This window comes from Heptranchias perlo, chromosome 37, assembly GCF_035084215.1.
Source record: "Heptranchias perlo isolate sHepPer1 chromosome 37, sHepPer1.hap1, whole genome shotgun sequence".
NCBI lineage: Eukaryota > Metazoa > Chordata > Chondrichthyes > Hexanchiformes > Hexanchidae > Heptranchias > Heptranchias perlo.
The window spans coordinates 15,077,501-15,096,973 of NC_090361.1; the positions used below are offsets into that span (position 1 = coordinate 15,077,501).

Sequence of the window (19,473 nt, forward strand, 5' to 3'; positions counted from 1 at the left end):
CGGGCGAAGAACACTCAATACTCCAACTGCTTTATCCCAAAAAAATAATCGATGGTTCCATTGGGACAACCCGCATCAAAATGCTGATGGATCGATACGATCCCAGATCAGACCACAGGGTCATCAAATCCTCCTCAATTTTCATCCTCCTCAATCCATCCTCAAGCAGCCAATTCGTTTCTTGGGAACATTATGAACAGGAGTAGTTGATTCAGCCCCTCGAGCATGTTCTGCCGTTCAATTAGATCATGACTGATCTGTATCTCAACTCCCATCATTTACCCACCTTACCCTCCCGACCTTTCAAAGTGAAATTTTGTTCACCTCCCCCACTTCTCAAAGCATGGTTTATTCACGCCAATTCTGATGGGTAATTGACACAGGAAGGGTTTGGATAGGACATGATCTCACAGCACATAGCTGATGAAGATGGCGCAACAAACAACACAGCCCAGCTATTTTTAAACAGAAGCAAGCAGTGTTTTATGATCACTCTCTAATCCCCTCCGAATGCCATATGCCAATCTACGTCCTGAATGACAGGCGGATGACCCAAACTGCCAATGGTTCTCTTGACCCAGAAAGTGTCTGGTAACCAGTACCAGCTCTTTCCTCACAGCTGGGACAACTCTCCGCGATCGAACAACCGAACTCACAACACAGGGGGGTGATCACAACGAGGAACTGACTGGGTACCAGACGCAGCACGGTGGTCATTTGGTCAACCTGAAGCCAGACTCAAGAAAGCTCAGTACTAGTTTCTGAACAATACAAGATACACAAAGCACCGGGTGTAGGTCACAGCTTACACTTTGTACAGACAGGCTTGTGGTTTATTAGCTTTCGTTAGCACAACTCAGTAACAATTAACCCATCGTCTGCCATTACACAGCCACTAAAACCTGGTCAAAGGAGCTGACAAGTGAAGATGGAAATGGGGGTCAGTGAGGCCTGATACGAGGTGGTCACTAGATTTACAAAAAAAAAGCAGTAATTGGTCACTCCACTCATGCTAGAGGCTCCCAAACTGGGGGGGGGGGGGGGGGGGGGAGACACGGCAAGTTATGGGAGGGGGCACGGGGATACATGGGGCTTTGTCCCTCAAATTACCGAGATTACCGGTGCATAGTGCCAAAGCATTATTGACCAAAGATCTTGGGTTCAGTTCCTAATCCGTGCTCTGCGGTAGAATAGCCAGCACACTGCCTAAGGCTCATGCATGATGAACGGCCACATGGCTGAGGCACCGGAGGGCTTCCAGGGACTGTGAGGTCCTCGGGATAGGAGGAGAGAAAGTTGGGGAGAGGGGAAAGGACGAGAAAGGAATGAAATGGGACTCGGTTAGGCTGCCCCTGGGCCGCGGCCCGCTCCCAATCACTACAAGCCAAGAACTGCCAGAAAATGCGTGTCTGCGCACAAAATTGGGCCCGGCCGCGATGCCTCGTGTGGTCGAATAGCCGGCCACTACTCACATAGGAATTATGGTCGACGGAATCCACAGAAAGGTGAAAGGAGAGTGGATCCAGTTTTGGCATTCTGTGGAAGGATAGGGCCCAAAAGAAAATACTGCAAGGCAGGTCAACCTGCACCTGCCTCCCCTACGCCCCTCCCCAGTTCAAAGGCTCACTGCTGGGATTCAGAACAATAGCGATTCAGGGCTGCGGCCTGCGACCCCTCTCTCCCCAACAGGACGAGCTGCTCATTCCATCAAAAGTCGGCACAATAATTGGTTCTTGGCTCACAGGCCCCAATCCCCTTTAAAAAGGTGGTCTCGTTAGTGATTAATCAAGTTACTTTCAGGCCCTGCCAAAAGACGTCCCAACCCTGGTATTTATAACAGAGCCCAGTCAGCCAGAGGTGAACATGCACCTACCTGAGCTGCTCCCTCTAACATACCGCCTCACATTCTGTTCATTCCTGCTCCTCACGAGCCACACGTACCACTTCATTTCATTCCTCGTCCTCCCCACCCCCCTCCCCCCTTCTCTCCTGACTGCACTGACTCTTGCTGCAGTTTGTGGGAAGGAGAGGGGGTCTATTGGAGAGTAATAGCAGACAGGAGTCACTGTCCAGTGGCACTTATTGCAAAGGCCAAAGTGTGCGGATGTTGGGTGAGGCCAGATTTGGACTTGATTTCCCCCCGTGGTCGAACAGCCTATGGTTGCTGAACAGTCTAGAATCTCACGTGAAGATCGGCTATTTGGGTGTGGTATTGGAGGGCTGCTAGGACCCCATGAGATTCTCTCTCTCTCTCTCTTCTTTGTGTGTAACAGCCTCAAAGGAATTGAGTTTGGAGCAGTCTCACCTACAGCTGACTCTGCCTCCACTTTTCCCCCTCCCTTTCCCCCCCTTCTCCTCGGGCTCAACAACCAGTGACTAGTTGAGTCACACAGACCAGGAAGGTCACGGGTTTGACCTTTGCTCTGTGTCGAGTCAGCGGATCTTAGCCAGCGCAAGGGTTGGGGTAGTTGGCCTCAGTGCCTTAGTGGGAGGGGGAAATCAGGCGGAGTTCCTGCTCCTGGACGTCACCCAGTGGACGCTGCTGGAAAGTGCGAGAGAGCATGAGCTTGGATGTGACGTCGCAGGTTGAATGGCCTGCCATCGAAGCTAACTAGCGAGGCCCACTCAGCGAGGATGGGCCACTAGAGTTGGTATCAGATTGGTGTCCATGAAACATATCCCAGTGGGAGTCAGCACCTTCAGGAGAGGGGAGGGCAAAACGGGAGAGAGTAAAATGCAGGCCAGAGTTCCCCGTGTAACATGGGTAAACAATCTGCTGGTATTTGCGTCAGACGTGATTCACCCTGTTCAGCCACACTTCCTCCTTCCATTACTGTGCATCCTAATATTACAGTCAGGCAAAAGGGCTTCCAGAATGAACGTGAGCCTGCGTCACAATCCCAAGGAGTTGTACGAGCTTCATCTTTTAGGTTTCTATTTAAAAATATTTCAACAAGACGTGTGTTAGAGGGGTCGCCCTCCCCCGTGAGGTCAGATATCGGAGGGGTCGCCCTCCCCCGTGAGGTCAGCTATCGGAGGGGTCGCCCTCCCCCGTGAGGTCAGGACTCGGAGGGGTCGCCCTCCCCCGTGAGGTCAGGACTCGGAGGGGTCGCCCTCCCCCGTGAGGTCAGGACTCGGAGGGGTCGCACTCCCCCGTGAGGTCAGGTATCGGAGGGGTCGCCCTCCCCCGTGAGGTCAGCTATCGGAGGGGTCGCCCTCCCCCGTGAGGTCAGCTATCGGAGGGGTCGCCCTCCCCCGTGAGGTCAGGACTCGGAGGGGTCGCCCTCCCCCGTGAGGTTAGGTCTTGGAGGGGTCGCCCTCCCCCTCGAGGTCAGCTCTCGGAGGGGTCGCCCTCCCCCTCGAGGTCAGCTCTCAGAGGGGTCGCCCTCCCCCTCGAGGTCAGGTATCGGAGGGGTCGCCCTCCCCCGTGAGGTCAGGACTCGGAGGGGTCGCCCTCCCCCGTGAGGTTAGGTCTTGGAGGGGTCGCCCTCCCCCTCGAGGTCAGCTCTCGGAGGGGTCGCCCTCCCCCTCGAGGTCAGCTCTCAGAGGGGTCGCCCTCCCCCTCGAGGTCAGGTATCGGAGGGGTCGCCCTCCCCCGCGAGGTCAGGTATCGGAGGGGTCGCCCTCCCCCGCGAGGTCAGGTATCGGAGGGGTCGCCCTCCCCCGCGAGGTCAGGTATCGGAGGGGTCGCTCTCCCCCGTGAGGTCAGGTATCGGAGGGGTCGCCCTCCCCCGTGAGGTCAGGTATCGGAGGGGTCGCCCTCCCCCGTGAGGTCAGGTATCGGAGGGGTTGCTCTCCCCCGTGAGGTCAGGTATCGGAGGGGTCGCTCTCCCCTGTGAGGTCAGCTATCGGAGGGGTCGCCCTCCCCCTCGAGGTCAGGTATCGGAGGGGTCGCCCTCCCCCGTGAGGTCAGCTCTCGGAGGGGTCGCCCTCCCCCGTGAGGTCAGGTATCGGAGGGGTTGCCCTCCCCCGTGAGGTCAGGTATCGGAGGGGTCGCCCTCCCCCGCAAGCCCTTTTTCTATTTTGTGAATTATGTTTGAGGTCATAAGAACATAAGAATTAGGAGCAGGAGTAGGCCATACGGCCCCTCGAGCCTGCTCTACCATTCAATAAGATCATGGCTGATCTTCGACCTCAACTCCACTTTCCCGCCGATCCCCATATCCCTTGATTCCCTTAGTGCCCAAAAATCTATCGATCACAGCCCTGGATATACTCAATGACTCAGCATCCACAGCCCTCTGGGGTAGAGAATTCCAAAGATTCACAACCCTCTGAGTGAAGAAATTCCTCCTCATCTCAGTCTTAAATGGCCGACTCCTTATCCTGAGACGATGCCCCCGAGTTCTAGACTCTCCAGCCAGGGGAAACAACCTCTCAGCATCTACCCTGTCAAGCCCCCTCAGGATCTTATATGTTTCAATGAGATCACCTCTCATTCTTCTAAACTCCAGAGAGTATAAGCCCATTCTACTCAATCTCTCCTCATAGGACAACCCTCTCATCCCAGGAATTAATCTAGTGAACCTCCGTTGCACTCCCTCTAAGGCGAGTATATCCTTCCTTAGATAAGGAGACCAAAACCGTACACAGTACTCCAGGTGAGGTCTCACCAAAGCCCTGTATAATTGTAGTAAGACTTCCTTACTCTTGTACTCCAACCCCCCTTGCAATAAAGGCCAACATTCCATTTGTCTTCCTAATTGCTTGCTGTACCTGCATGTTAACTTTTTGTGTTTCTTGTACCAGGACACCCAAGTCTCTCTGAACACCAACATTTAAAAGTTTCTCACCATTTAAAAAAATATTCTGTTTTTCTATTCTTCCTACCAACGTGAATAACCTCACATTTCCCCACATTATACTCCATCTGCCACCTTCTTGCCCACTCACTTAACCTGTCTATATCCCTTTGCAGACTCTTTGTGTCCTCCTCACAGCTTACTTTCCCACCTAGCTTTGTATCATCAGCAAACTTGGATACATTACACTCAGTCCCTTCATCGAAATCATTAATATAGATTGTAACTAGCTGAGGCCCAAGCACTGATCCTTGCGGCACCCCACTAGTTACAGCCTGCCAACCTGAGAATGACCCGTTTATCCTACTCTCTGTTTTCTGTCCTTTAACCAATCCTCTATCCATGCTAATATATTACCCCCAATCCCATGAGCCCTTATCTTGTGTAACAACCTTTTATATGGCACCTTATCGAATGCCTTTTGAAAATCCAAACATACTACATCCACTGGCTCCCCTTTAACTACCCTGCTAGTTACATAGAATCATAGAAAGGTTACAGCATGGAAGGAGGCCATTCGGCCCATCGAGTCGACATGCTCAAAAAACTCTAATAAATTTGTCAAACACAATTTCCCTTTCATAAAACCATGTTGATTCTGTCTAATCATATTATGATTTTGTAAGTGCCCTATTACCACTTCCTTAATAATAGATTCCAGCATTTTCCTGACGACCGATGTCAGGCTAACTGGCCTGTAGTTCCCTGTTTTCTCTCTCTCTCCTTTCTTGAATAGTGTGGTCACATTTGCTACCTTCCAATCCGCTGGGACCGTTCTAGAATCTAGGGAATTTTGGAAGATCAAAACCAATGCATCCACTATCTCTGCAGCCACCTCTTTTAGAACCCTCGGATATAGGCCATCAGGTCCAGGGGATTTATCAGCTTTTAGTCCCATTAGTTTCTCCAGTACTTTTTCTCTACTGATATTAATTGTTTTAAGTTCCTCACTCTCATTAGCCCCTTGGTTCCCCACTATTTCTGGTATGTTTTTTGTGTCTTCTACTGTGAAGACAGATATTTGTTTAACACATCTGCCATTCCCTGATTCCCCATTATAATTTCTCCTGTCTCAGCCTCTAAGGGACCAACGTTTCCTTTTGCTACTCTCTTCCTTTTTACATACTTGTAGAAGCTCTTACAATCCGTTTTTATATTTCTTGCTAGTTTACTCTCATATTCTATTTTCTCCCTTTCTATCAATTTTTTGGTCGTCCTTTGCTGGTTCCTAAAACTCTCCCAATCCTCAGGCTCATTACTCTTCTTCGCAACATTCTAAGCCTCTTCTTTTAATCTAATACCGTCCTTAACTTCTTTAGTTAGCCACGGGTGGATCATTTTTCCTGTGGAGTTTTTATTTCTCAATGGAATGTATATTTGTTGAGAATATTGAAATATTTCTTTAAATGTTTGCCATTGCTTTTCAACAGTCATATCCTTTAATTTGGTTTCTCAATCTGCCTTAGCCAACTTGCCCCTCATACCTATGTAATTGGCTTTATTTAAGTTTAAGACTCTAGTTTCTGACCTAAGTACATCACTCTCAAACTCAATGTCAGTTCACAGGGATCATAAATTGCACAATAAATGGGGCTTAAAGTCTTTAACCATTGCTCTGTGGCAGCAACGTGTCTATCTACAGGTCCATGAAACAACCAACTATTATGTGGGCCCCATAGATCTGTATACAGTCAATCCCAGAGTACAGGACCCTATAGATCTGTATACAGTCAGCCCTGGAGTGTGGGCCCTATAGATCTGTATACAGTCAGCCCTGGAGTGTGGGCCCTGTAGCTCTGTATACAGTCAGCCCAGGAGTGTGGGCCCTATAGATCTGTATACAGTCAGCCCAGGAGTGTGGGCCCTATAGATCTGTATACAGTCAGCCCAGGAGTGTGGGCCCTATAGATCTGTATGCAGTCAGCCCAGGAGTGTGGGCCCTATAGATCTGTATACAGTCAATCCCAGAGTACAGGACCCTATAGATCTGTATACAGTCAGCCCAGGAGTGTGGGCCCTATAGATCTGTATACAGTCAGCCCAGGAGTGTGGGCCCTATAGATCTGTATACAGTCAGCCCTGGAGTGTGGGCCCCATAGATCTGTATACAGTCAGCCCTGGAGTGTGGGCCCTATAGATCTGTATACAGTCAGCCCTGGAGTGTGGGCCCTATAGATCTGTAAACAGTCAGCCCTGGAGTACAGGACCCTATAGCTCTGTATACAGTCAGTCCCGGAGTGTGGGCCCTGTAGCTCTGTATACAGTCAGCCCTGGAGTACAGGACCCTATAGCTCTGTATATAGTCAGCCCTGGAGTGTGGGCCCTGTAGCTCTGTATACAGTCAGCCCTGGAGTGTGGGCCCTATAGATCTGTATACAGTCAGCCCTGGAGTGTGGGCCCTATAGATCTGTATACAGTCAGCCCTGGAGTGTGGGCCCTATAGATCTGTAAACAGTCAGCCCTGGAGTACAGGACCCTATAGCTCTGTATACAGTCAGTCCCGGAGTGTGGGCCCTGTAGCTCTGTATACAGTCAGCCCTGGAGTACAGGACCTATAGCTCTGTATACAGTCAGCCCTGGAGTACAGGACCTATAGCTCTGTATACAGTCAGCCCTGGAGTACAGGACCCTATAGCTCTATATACAGTCAGCCCTGGAGTACAGGACCCTATAGATCCGTATACAGTCAGCCCTGGAGTACAGGGCCCTATAGCTCTGTATACAGTCAGCCCTGGAGTACAGGACCTATAGCTCTGTATACAGTCAGCCCTGGAGTACAGGACCCTATAGCTCTGTATATAGTCAGCCCCGGAGTACAGGACCCTATAGATCTATATACAGTCAGCCCTGGAGTACAGGACCCTATAGATCCGTATACAGTCAGCCCTGGAGTACAGGGCCCTATAGATCTATATACAGTCAGCCCTGGAGTACAGGGCCCTATAGCTCTGTATACAGTCAGCCCTGGAGTACAGGACCCTATAGCTCTGTATACAGTCAGCCCTGGAGTACAGGACCTATAGCTCTGTTTACAGTCAGCCCTGGAGTGTGGGTCCTGTAGCTCTGTATACAGTCAGCCCTGGAGTGTGGGTCCTGTAGCTCTGTATACAGTCAGCCCCGGAGTACAGGACCTATAGCTCTGTTTACAGTCAGCCCTGGAGTGTGGGTCCTGTAGCTCTGTATACAGTCAGCCCTGGAGTGCAGGGCCCTGTAGCTCTGTATACAGTCAGTTCTGTTAGTCCAGTTGAAGCCTCCGGCCCATCGTGAGGCTCCAGTTAAAATCTGTTGTTCGCCGGTGAGACAGCCCCCGGCCTTTGATCATTTTTGTTTCGAACTCTCGTGTCTTTTTTCATTAAAAAAGGTTGAACTTCTGAACTTGTTCAGAAACCCGAGCCAGCAGCAGCAACGATCTACTTACTCAAAATACCGTGTCGCTGAAAAATTTGCCTCCAGGTTCAGTGACCTTTGGGCTGGTTGGGGGCGGAACAGTTCAAACCTAAAGAACAAAGGTTATTCTGGGCACTCTCCGGACCCCAGCGGCTGCCTGGTTATTTCAGTGGAACACGAGAGCCACTGACCCTCACGCTGTCCACACTCTCCGGAGGTAAATGTGACCTCACCCCCTTCCCGGAGGCAGTCTGACACAATCCGATTTGCCGCCTTTGACTTCAATGGAAAGTAAAAATCGGGCGGCTGATCTGATCGTGTCAGTTTCCCACCGGGCGGATTAGGTTAAAGTGACCCCCCCCCCCCTACCTCAGATTACATTCTGGCCCCTCACACAATGGGGCTCATTTGTATACCCGTGAGCCTAGATCTCATCTGAAAGACGGCACCTCTGACAGTGCAGCACTCCCTCAGTACGGACACGCCAGAGCGCCGCACTGTCGGAGGTGCTGTCTTTCGCATGAGACCCTGTCCGCCCTCTCAGGTGGATGTGAAAGATCCCACGGCCACTATTCGAAGAAAAGCAGGGGAGTTCTCCCCGCTGTCCTGGGCCAATATTTATCCCTCAACCAACACCACTAAAACAGATTATCCAGTCATTATCTCATCGCTGTTTGTGGGATCTTGCTGTGCACAAGTTGGCTGCCGTGTTTCCTACATTACAACAGTGACCACACTTCAAAAGTACTTCATTGGCTGTGAAGCGTTTTGGGACGTCCTGAAAGGCGCTATATAAATGCAATTCTTCCTTCTGAGTGTCGGCAAGGTATTTTACCATGGACGGGATCAGCCAAACGCAACTCTCCCCTCAACCAACAGGGCACGCGGGCTCACACTCTCCTGCAGGTGGTCAGCAATCGGGTGCGATCCCTCGGCCGGGAGCTCGGAGGCCAATCGCAGCGGCCCCTTTTACTGCCCTGGGTAGACGTGCAGCCCAGAAGTTCCTGTTCTCAGTGACTCAGTGCCTTAAGGGGAACTAGGGCCCAGATTTAGAGCAGTTTCCGCTGAGCTGAATCCTGATACTGTTGTTTCCTTTTCAACAACAGCTTTTCAAATACAGCACCTTTAACGTAGTAAAATGTCCCGAGGTGCTTCACAGGAGCGATTATCAGGCAAAATTTGACACCGAGCCACATAAGGAGATGTTAGGACAGGTGACCAAAAGCTTGGTCAAAGTTTTAAAAAACGTTTTTAAAAGGAGGAGGGAGAGGCGGAGAGGTTTAGGGAGGGAATTCCAGAGTTTTGGGCCTAGGCGGCTGAAGGCACGGAAAAGAAGGTTGGGAGCCTTGATTCCGTTTTGTATTTGTTTGTCTCAGTTTGATCAGATTTCTCTCTCTGGCACCGACCCTGTTCCTTTTTTTGGAATCAGGAAGAATCTCAGTCCCTTTCGCTCTTCATTTCCTGTCGCCTTTCACTCACGTCAGCTGATTCCCCCTCCCCCGCCAACCCCCGACGTCTTGTTTCTCAACTTCCCTTCTCGTTGTTTCTGTCGCCAGTTCCCACTTGCTCGTGCCAGGGGACGGTTCCATAGCGACCAGCCGTCGCCCGGGTGAGCACTGATGCAGCAAGTGTCGGCTGGCTATTCGACAGCAGAGGGAATCGCAACACCGTCTTCACGCCCATGTCCCCCCACACACACACACACACACACTTGTATCGAGAGTCTTCACGATCAGGAGCAGGGTACCCTGGTTGATTCCTCTCCCCATCCCCCTCATTGGCCCCTGAGGCCATTCGTACCACATTAAATACTGTTCCGGCTGAGACCAGTTGACCCATCAAAGGCCAGCAATTGAGCCTAGGCTCTTCCTGCCTCCGTATGGCACAGTACCGCACTGACCTCACACACTGAGCAGTCGGGGCACTTGTTTTAAGAGTCAGCAGGACAGTGCCAGACTTGACCTGTGCTGATCCCGGCCCGGGGGAGCTACACATACCCCACTCCCCCCCTCCCCAGGAGGTTAACGAGACTTGCTGTGCCTCCCACCGACTCCTTATCTCTGTGTGGAAGTGTGGCTGAAATCTTCAGCCCGACTCACTGTCCGACAACGTAGAGCTGTAGAACGTTCCAGAACGGACACTGGCCATTCGGCCCATCAACGTCTGTGTGGGTGTTTCTCTCCGCACGAGCCCTCTCGTCTTATCCCACACTCTGCTCGCTCCCCGCACCCTTCTGTGTTCCTTATTTTTCAAGCAACTAATTCCCTTTTAGAAGGAATTCCAAAATCACCTTTAATGGCAGTTTGTGGCAGGGAATTCCACATTCTGGCCACCCTCTTATGTAAATCATTTTCTCCCCCCCAACTTCCCCTTTAACTCTTTCTGGGATTACCTGTGCCCTCGTCACCGACCAGCGGAAACTATCTCTCACTAGTTACCCTACCGTGCCCCACCGTAATGAAGCAGCACTCTGACCTCCCCCGCAAAACAGACACCAGCTCGCAGAATGCATCGTCCATTGTGAATCCACAAACCCTTCCGATTTATTAGAATTTACAGCGGACGGGAAATCATCAGGTGACCCAGGTATTATCGAGGCGAAATCTCCAAATTGTTTTTCGCAATAAAGTGCGGAACATTTTTTGTGAAAAAAGGCACATTGCCAGCAGCCTCGATGTACGAGACGAAGAATATAGTGGGGGGAGCTATCTCAAACATTTTTGTTTATAAATCACATTGTCCATCCCTTTCCACTCAGCATCGTTAATCCAAGGCTCCGTCTACCCTCTCAGCTGGACGTGAAAGATCCTAAGCAGATTCACCAGTAACTTTGAAAAGGGAATTGGATATATATTTGAAAAGGAGAAATTTTCAGGGCTATGGGGAAAGAGCAGGGTGGGGGCAGGGGGAAAGAGGACTATGCCCCTCCCACTCACCCACCCTGGGCCCACCCCTCCGTCCCTGCCCAGCTCCATTAATTCCGTTTATTTTATTCAGCTCCTTCTACCCTCGCCCACGACTCCAGCCCCTCCCCGACTGCTCGCTCAGGCTGAACCGTACGGCGTGCAGTCTCCGTTTCCTCTTGAACTCTGACCTTCCACATCCTCTCCGTCGCCAAGACCACTTCCGCAAAACTGCCCACCTCCTCTAACCTCAACTTCTCCAGTGTCCTGCTCCACAGCCTCCCAAACTCCACTTATCTAAATCTCCACCCCCAAAATCCTGGCTCGTGCGTGCCCAGAATCCCTGTTCTCATTTACCCGTCCTCATCGTGTCCTTCTTTGCATGAACCATCGCCCCCACACTGCTACGTTACTGTGTCGACACCTTCAGTGCTCTCACATATCACCTGGGAAAGTCTTCCAGACCCAAATCATCAGAAATATCCTCAACTTGGAACTTGCTTCATTCAATTGGCCAGAAACGCAAGATCACAACTGACCTGCTAAACTATTTCGCATTTGCAAACTCTACCTGAATTTCCTATGGGATTGGAAGCTTAAAACGTTCCTTTTTAAAACCCAACTGGGATCCAAACAAGTTCACAGTTCACCGATCTCTGAGTGCGTAATTATTTTGTGACTTCCAATCATCACTCTATCAAGCCCTGTTTTTAAGTTTGCCTGCAGTGCACAGTGTATACTTTTCTGTATGGGTGTATTGCTGATCTGGGAATCCCCAGGCAAATGATTCATGCTTTTATTTCTTTATTAAAAGTGTTCCATACCCTATGTCACTTTGAGCCTTTACATCGAGTATCCATTCACTAGATCGTATTACTTGCACACTTCCACTTTTCAAGGCTGTAGCAGCCCTTCTGATCTGCACCACACTACTGATCATCTCAACCGTCTCTTGAAGCCGTTTTGCTCTCAGAGAGTTTGTTATCTGACAAGCCCTTTCCTTTATTAGTGACGCTGTTGGGTTGCAAAATTCACCGTGAGTCTTTAATTCAGTTGCATGCTGATTAATGGTCTCCTTGTGTGAAAAAGTCTGTGCCTTTCACACATCACATTTGTCAACGTCTGCAGTGTTTCTCAGACTTCACAAAGGAGGGGTTGTGGATGTAAAATTCATCGCTTCTTCCTCAGTAACATGTAGAAAAATGATGGCTTCTATCTTTTCAGTTTTTCTCCCCCAATCTGCTCATAACCGGCGTAAACAATTTAAAACTGTCGGCCAATTTTCTGCAAGATTTCCACTCACCTGCAGTCTAGGTAAAGTTTGCAATTTAAACATTTTTTTAAGCCCATTCCTCGAGCACCCTAACTCCCACTGAAGCCCATCCCTCTAGTACCCAAATTCTATTGCAGCCTGTCTCTCTGGTACCCTAACTCTCCCATTATGGTATCCAGCCTGCCTTTGAACTTCTCTGAACCTGATCCAGCTCAGGGACAGCAGTCCCGTTAGAGAGTACAGGCGCCAGAACAGCTCCAGCAGGGGCTGAAGCCCTGGGTGTGACTGGAACAAGCACCCAGAGGATATAGAGCAGCAGCAAGCGCAAGAGTGCAGGCCTGTGCCAGCTGTGACCGTGAGCACGCTGCATGTCTGTGCTCCCAAGAATTGCCACTCACGAGCTGGTGCATGGCAGCAGTTCAGCTGCAGGCCAATAGTGAGTTAGACTCAGTCCAACTGGCAGATGTTTATTGCACATCTGGCCTGAAGTGGCCTGGTCATCACCAGTGTAAAAATATAATTTGAAGGGGCAATAAAATGAAACATTGCACCCCACCCTCCAAAAGCTGTGAGCGGAATAAAAATGAAGGCGTGCCTCTCCTGCGGTGCCAGGATTGGGTATTCCAGCAACAGGAGGCGAGAGACAATTCGGATTGACGCACAACTGGAGGAGCCTAACAAACACATCCGGAACGACAAACGGTCATTCGGCCCATCAGTCCCACTCCCCCCAGAGTCCGTGTCCAATTATTCTGTCATGGGTTCTCCCTCACCTGTTGACCCATGACTTTAATGGCCACTAATCTTTGTGTGCCCGCCTCCCCTGAAAAAGGATTATGACCCCTTAATCCTCCATCTCAGTACATATCAATCCAGATCCTTTATGAAAGACGCTAATCAACTCTCCACAAGATAGTGGGGATGTGGAACCATATCTGGGAGTCTGCTCCACCATCCCACAGAGAAAATAGCCTTCATCATCTCTGACCTGTCACTTCTTCTTTTCAGATGTTGATAGATCAGCTGTGGTATTTTCTGTTTTGTTTCATTGACAGAGACGCACAATAACAACAAGAGTTAAAGGTCAGTGCCCCATAGTCACATGCACTTGGGGTGCTGCTGACTCCACTTTCCATGGTTGAATAGCCTAGTCAGGTAGGTTCACCTTCATCATAGTGCAGCACAAACTCTCCTCCCCCGCCCCACTTTCTCCCCCCTTTCCTGACTCTTGGCTTGGGGGACTGTCCCACTAGCGTTTGAAGTCCTCTGAACCCCCAACCACCCACCCCCATGGTCAGTCTTCATCTTTTAGGGTAGACTGACTTGGCAGGCTATTTGGACATGAGAGGCATCATAGCCGAGCCTAATCCTGTTCTCACCCAGCGCCCACTTCTCTGTCATGGTTCAACAGCGATCGGGAGTGGGACCTCCCCCCCACCAGAACACCAAGGAGAATGACAGCGCTCTATCACCACCTCGACGGAGATCAACAAACTCAGCACAGGCCTGGGATTGTATCTGGGACCTTCTCGATAAGTGTGCCTCAGTGTCACACTGGGCAGTGCAGGAGGACATTGGATGAAGTGGATGGAAGGTCAGGTAAGTTGGGCAATGGAATGCACTCCAACTTAAGGCATTTAATACCTCATTGGGTAACAAAAAGAGCTGAATGGGATGCATCAGTGAGCATCTCCAACCAGCGCCAAGCAATAAGACCTTTCCGATTGATTGTCACAACTTTTTCCACTATAAATTCCCGTGTCCACCTTTATAATGGAAACTGCCTATGTAAACTTGTCACACTGCACTTACACCCTCCCACCAATGGAAGTGCTGCAGCAGCACCACTGGTAGAAGGGTGTAATGGCAGTTTACATAGGCCGATTCCATTATAAAGGTGGCCATGGGAATTTATAATGGAAATATCAAAATAAGGCAAAATGGGAACTGAATTACATCTGCACCTTCTGGTCCTGCCCACTAACTCTGACCACACTTGGACTTTGACTGTCTCTGTGCAACGCCATAGAAGAGTGACCAATATATTATTAAAAATCCTGCATTGGGCACAAACTTACTGTCCACCAGCTCTACTTCCTGTTGTCACACTGCTCTTAACATTTACCATTGTGAATTGCTATGTCAACATTTCCCATTCAATTTTGCTGTCAATTGTCACAATATATAATTGCAGGCACTAGGTGGCTCTGTGGAGCGGCTTTGGGAAGGCTCTCTCCCTCAACTCTAGCACCATATATAAAAAAAATCTTATATTCATCAACTGACCGTGGGTAACGCAACAGGCAATTTATGAGTGAATGTACATTAGATGTATGGGTGTGTAAATGCCTTATGCCTCTCCACCTCCCATCTCTTAGCCTTCCTCCTATTTTAATTTGGTTATGGACATTTTGCAGAACTTCCCCTCGACAAGTGAGATGAGCTGGTTGGAGTCCACGATCAGGCGGACTGTCCCAGGTCTGTGAACGGCGCTGACCTATAGAGTTTGAACGGCTTCTCACCCCATGCCCACTTATTCGCTCCCACTTACAAACTGCGCATGGGCCCGACTGCAGGAGCCCTGTGGGCGAGCCCTGCAACAGTTACCGTGCAAGGGGAACTCTGTGGGTGAGTGCGAGTCAGCAACGGGACAGAAGGAACTCGATGGTTAATCTGACGGCAGTCGCTCATTTAGCTTCCTCGTTAACAATACGTCAGAACACGCCAAGGGCGTAACAAGACTGGTATTTCAGCACGATGAAGATATTTCTGGAATATATACCCATTGTTCAGGATGACAACACTTTTCGTCCAATGACAGATTCAGTCCTACAATCCCAAGGCCGTTGCCCGAGCAACCAAGCGATGACCCTTCACCTTATATCTATTACTGAATGAGGTCTGGCCTGGTCCTTAAAGATCTATTTCTCTCCACTCTCTAACTCTGGCATAACTATGGACAGCATCTTGGTGGAACCCGGTTGCTGATGTAGCCCCATCTTCTCTATTGTGGAGAACTTTGATTAATTCCCACAAGACCGTATGTGGTCTCTCTAAACCGTTTGCCTGTCGGAGTGTTGGGTGAGGGGTCCTTACCTCCATCTTCAACAATTTGCATTTATATAGCACCTTTAACGTAGTAAAACCTCCCAAGACGCTTCACAGGAGCGATTATCAGACAAAAAATTGACACCGAGCCAAAGAAGGAGACATTAGGACAGGTGACAAAGAGGTAGGTTTTAAGGAGCGTCTTAAAGGAGGAGAGTGAGTCGGAGAGGTTTAGGGAGGGAATTCCAGAGCTTAGGGCCTAGGCAGCTGAAGGCACGGCCGCCAATGGTGGAGCGATTAAAATCGGGGACGCGCAAGAGGCCAGAATTGGAGGAGCGCAGAGATCTCGGAGGGTTGTAGGGCTGGAGGAGGTTAAGGAGATAGGGAGGGGGGCGGTGAGGCCATGGGGGGGATTTAAACACAAGGATGAGAATTTTCAAATCGAGGCATTGCTGGACCGGAAGCCAATGTAGGTCAGTGAGCACAGGGGTGGTGGGTGAACGGGACTTGATTCAGGTTGGGATATGGGCAGCAGAGTTGAGTGCTTTCAACACTATCTGTCAAGGCTGAAGCTCTTTTGGTGAATACACTGCCCGGTGTGGTACTGAGCCACACAGGCCAGGTACTTCCAGGGTTCAGAGGGCACAGTATCAGTGATACAGTTAGTCTCAGTACCCCTGGCTTTGGGGGGAAGCGATCAGCCAGGGTCCCCCATACTGCTCACTACCCAGTGACCTCTGCTTGGAAATCCACAGGTGTGGAGGTCGGAGGTTAATAAGAGGGAAAGGTCAGATTGGGCTGAGCGGTGATGCCCCATGTGATTGAATAGCGGGCAGACACTCACCGTCTCGACCTCACACCCTTATGTGAGATGCTGGGGAGTGAAGGTGCCTGTGAGACTGTACCCAAGGTTGAGTCAATGACTTACAGAAAGGAGGAGGGAGCGTATGTTATTCCGTAATCAGTCCACAGCAGGTTCACTCCGAGGGGAAGGCGAGAGGTCATTTGGTCGCAGGATCTGTGACTGTCAGCCATGGCTCAGTGGGCAGCACTCTCACCTCTGAGTCAGAAAGTTGTGGGTTCAAGCCCCACCCCAAGACTTGAGCACAAAATCCAGGTCGGAGGTGCCGTCTTTCGGATGAGATGTTAAACTGAGGCACCGTCTACCCTCTCAGGTGGTCGTAGAAGATCCCACTATTCGTAGAAGAGATGGGGAGGTCTCCTGGCCAATATTTATCCCTCAGCCGACATCACTGAAACAGGTTATCCTGTGGGATCTTGCTGTGTGCAAAATGGCTGCCACGTTTCCTACATTACAACAGTGACTGTGCTTCAAAAGTACTTCATTGGTTGTAAAGCGTCTTGGGACGTCCTGAGGTCGTGAAAGACGCAAGCTAGCAAGTGTATAAATAGGAGGATAGAGCAGATGAATGCGTAGCTGGAGAGATGGTGCAGGAGGGAGGGCTTTAGATTCCTGGGGCATTGGCACCAATTCTGGGGAAGGTGGGACCTGTCCAGGCCGGACGGGTTGCACCTCAACGGAGCTGGGACCAATGTCCTCACGGGGAGGCTCGCTAGCGCTGTGGGGGGGTTTAAACTAATTTGGTGGGGGGTTGGGCACTGGAATGTAGCATTAGAAAGAGGAAACAAGGGGGCACAAAGGATCGGGAGAGAAAGATAGCACTAGAGCAAGAAATAGTACAGTATTAGGTGGGATCAGACTAAGAGAGAGTACAAGAAAGTCTAAGACTGGTTTGTGTGTAAATGCACGAAGTGTGGTAAACAAGGTTGGTGAGCTGCCACATGGGAATATGATGTCATGGCGATAACGGCGACCTGGCACAAAAAAGGGGCAGGATTGGGTTCTAAATATTCCTGGATACAAGGTGTTCAGGAAAGATAGGGAAGGAAAGAAAAGAAGGGGGGGCAGCAGTATCGATTAAGGAGAATATTGCAGTACTAGAGAGAGAGGATGTCCTGCAGGGGTCAAGGACAGAATCTATTTGGTTAGAGTTAAGAAACAATAGAGGTGCCATTGCACTACTGGGTGTATTCTATAGGCCACCAACTAGTAGGAAGGATATAGAGGAGCAAATTTTCAGGGAAATTACAGAGAGGTGCAAAAGCCATAGAGTAGTGATAACTGGGGACTTCAACTATCCTAATATAGACTGGGATAACAATAATAATATAAGGAGCAAAGAGGGGGAGGAATTTTTGAAATGTGTTCAGGATAACTTTCTTGACCAGTATGTTTCTGGCCCAACGAGGAAAGAGGCATTGCTGGACTTGGTTCTAGGGAATGAGGTGGGCCAAGTGGAGCAAGTGTCAGTGGGGGAGCATTTAGGGAGCAGCGATCATAGGGTTTAGAATAGCTATGGAAAAGGACACGGACCACTCTAAAGTAAAAATACTCAATTGGAGGAGGGCCAATTTCAGTGGGATGAGAGCAGATCTGGCCCAGGTAAATTGAAATCAGTAAATGGGTAGTAAGAGGAGGGGTGGGGCCGATTAGGGACTATAAAGGAGATCTACTCATGGAGGCAGAGGGGATGGCCGAGGTACTAAATGAGTACTTTGCATTTGTCTTTACCAAGGAAGAAGATGCTGCCAGAGTCTCAGTAAAGGAAGATGTAGTTGAGATACTGGATGAGCTAAAAATTGATAAAGAGGTACTTGAAAGACTAGCTGTACTTAAAGTAGATAAGTCACCTGGTCTGGATGGGATGCTTCCTAAGTTGCTGAGGGAAGTAAGGGTGGAAATGAGGTACTGGCCATAATCTTCCAAACATCCTTAGATATGGGGGTGGTGCCAGAGGACTGGAGAATTGCAAATGTTACACCCTTGTTCAAAAAGGGTGCAAGGATAATCCCAGCAACTATAGGCCAGTCAGTTTAACCTCAGTGGTGGGGAAACTTTTAGAAATTATAATCTGGGACAGAATTAACAGTCACTTGGACGAGTGTGGATTGATTAGGGAAAGCCAGCACGGATTTGTTAAAGGCTAATCACGTTTAACTAACCTGATAGAGTTTTTTGATGAGGTAACGGAGAGGGTCGATGAGGGCAATGCAGTTGATGTGGTGTATATGGACTTTCAAAAGGCGTTTGATAAAGTGCCGCACAGTAAGCTTGTCACCAAGATTGCGGCCCATGGAAAAAAGGGGGCAGAAGCAACGTGGATACAGAATTGGCTAAGTGACAGGAAACAGAGAGCAGTGGTGAAAGGTTGTTTTTCGGACTAGAGGGAGGTGTACAATGCTGTTCCCCAGGGGTTGGTGCTGGGACCACTGCTTTTCTTGACCTGTATTAATGACTTGGACTTGGGTGTACAGGGCACAATTTCAAAATTTGCAGATAACACAAAACTTGGAAGGGTATTGAACAGTGAGGAGGATAGTGATAGACTTCAAGAGGATATAGACAGGCCGGTGGCATGGACAGACACATGGCAGATGGAATTTAACGCAGAAAGATACATTTTGGTAGGAAAAATGAGGAGAGGCAATATAAACTAGAGGGCACAATTGTAAAAGGGGTATAAAGGATCAGAGAGATCTGGGGGTGTACGTCCACAAATTGTTGAAGGTGGCAGGGCAGGTTGAGAAAGCGGTTAAAAAAGCATACGGGATCCTGGGCTTTATAAATAGAGGCATAGAGTACAAAAGTAAGGAAGTCATGATGAACCTTTATAAAACACTGGTTCAGTCACAACTGGAGTATTGTGTCCAGATCTGGGCACCGCACTTTAGGAAAGATGTGAAGGCCTTAGAGAGGGTGCAGAAAAGGTTCATTAGAATGATTCCAGGGATGAGGGACTTTAGTTACGTGGATAGACTGGAGAAGCTGGGGTTGTTCTCCTTGGAACAGAGACGGTTGAGAGGAGATTTGATCGAGGTATTCAAAATCATGAAGGGTTTAGACAGAGTAGATAGAGAGAAACTGTTCCCATTGGCGGAAGGGTCAAGGACCAGAGAACATAGATTTACTGTGATTGGCAAAAGAACCAAATTGCGCCTGTAATTGGCTACGCACCGGGGCCCAGCGTTGCCGTGGACA

General features: G+C 49.6%; 1 protein-coding gene across 4 annotated transcripts in view; it reads right to left on the reverse strand.

Moving 5' to 3' along the window:
* gmip (GEM interacting protein) overlaps positions 1 to 19,473 on the reverse strand; it is an 88,923-nt gene that overhangs the window by 59,663 nt on the left and 9,787 nt on the right. The window lies entirely within an intron of this gene.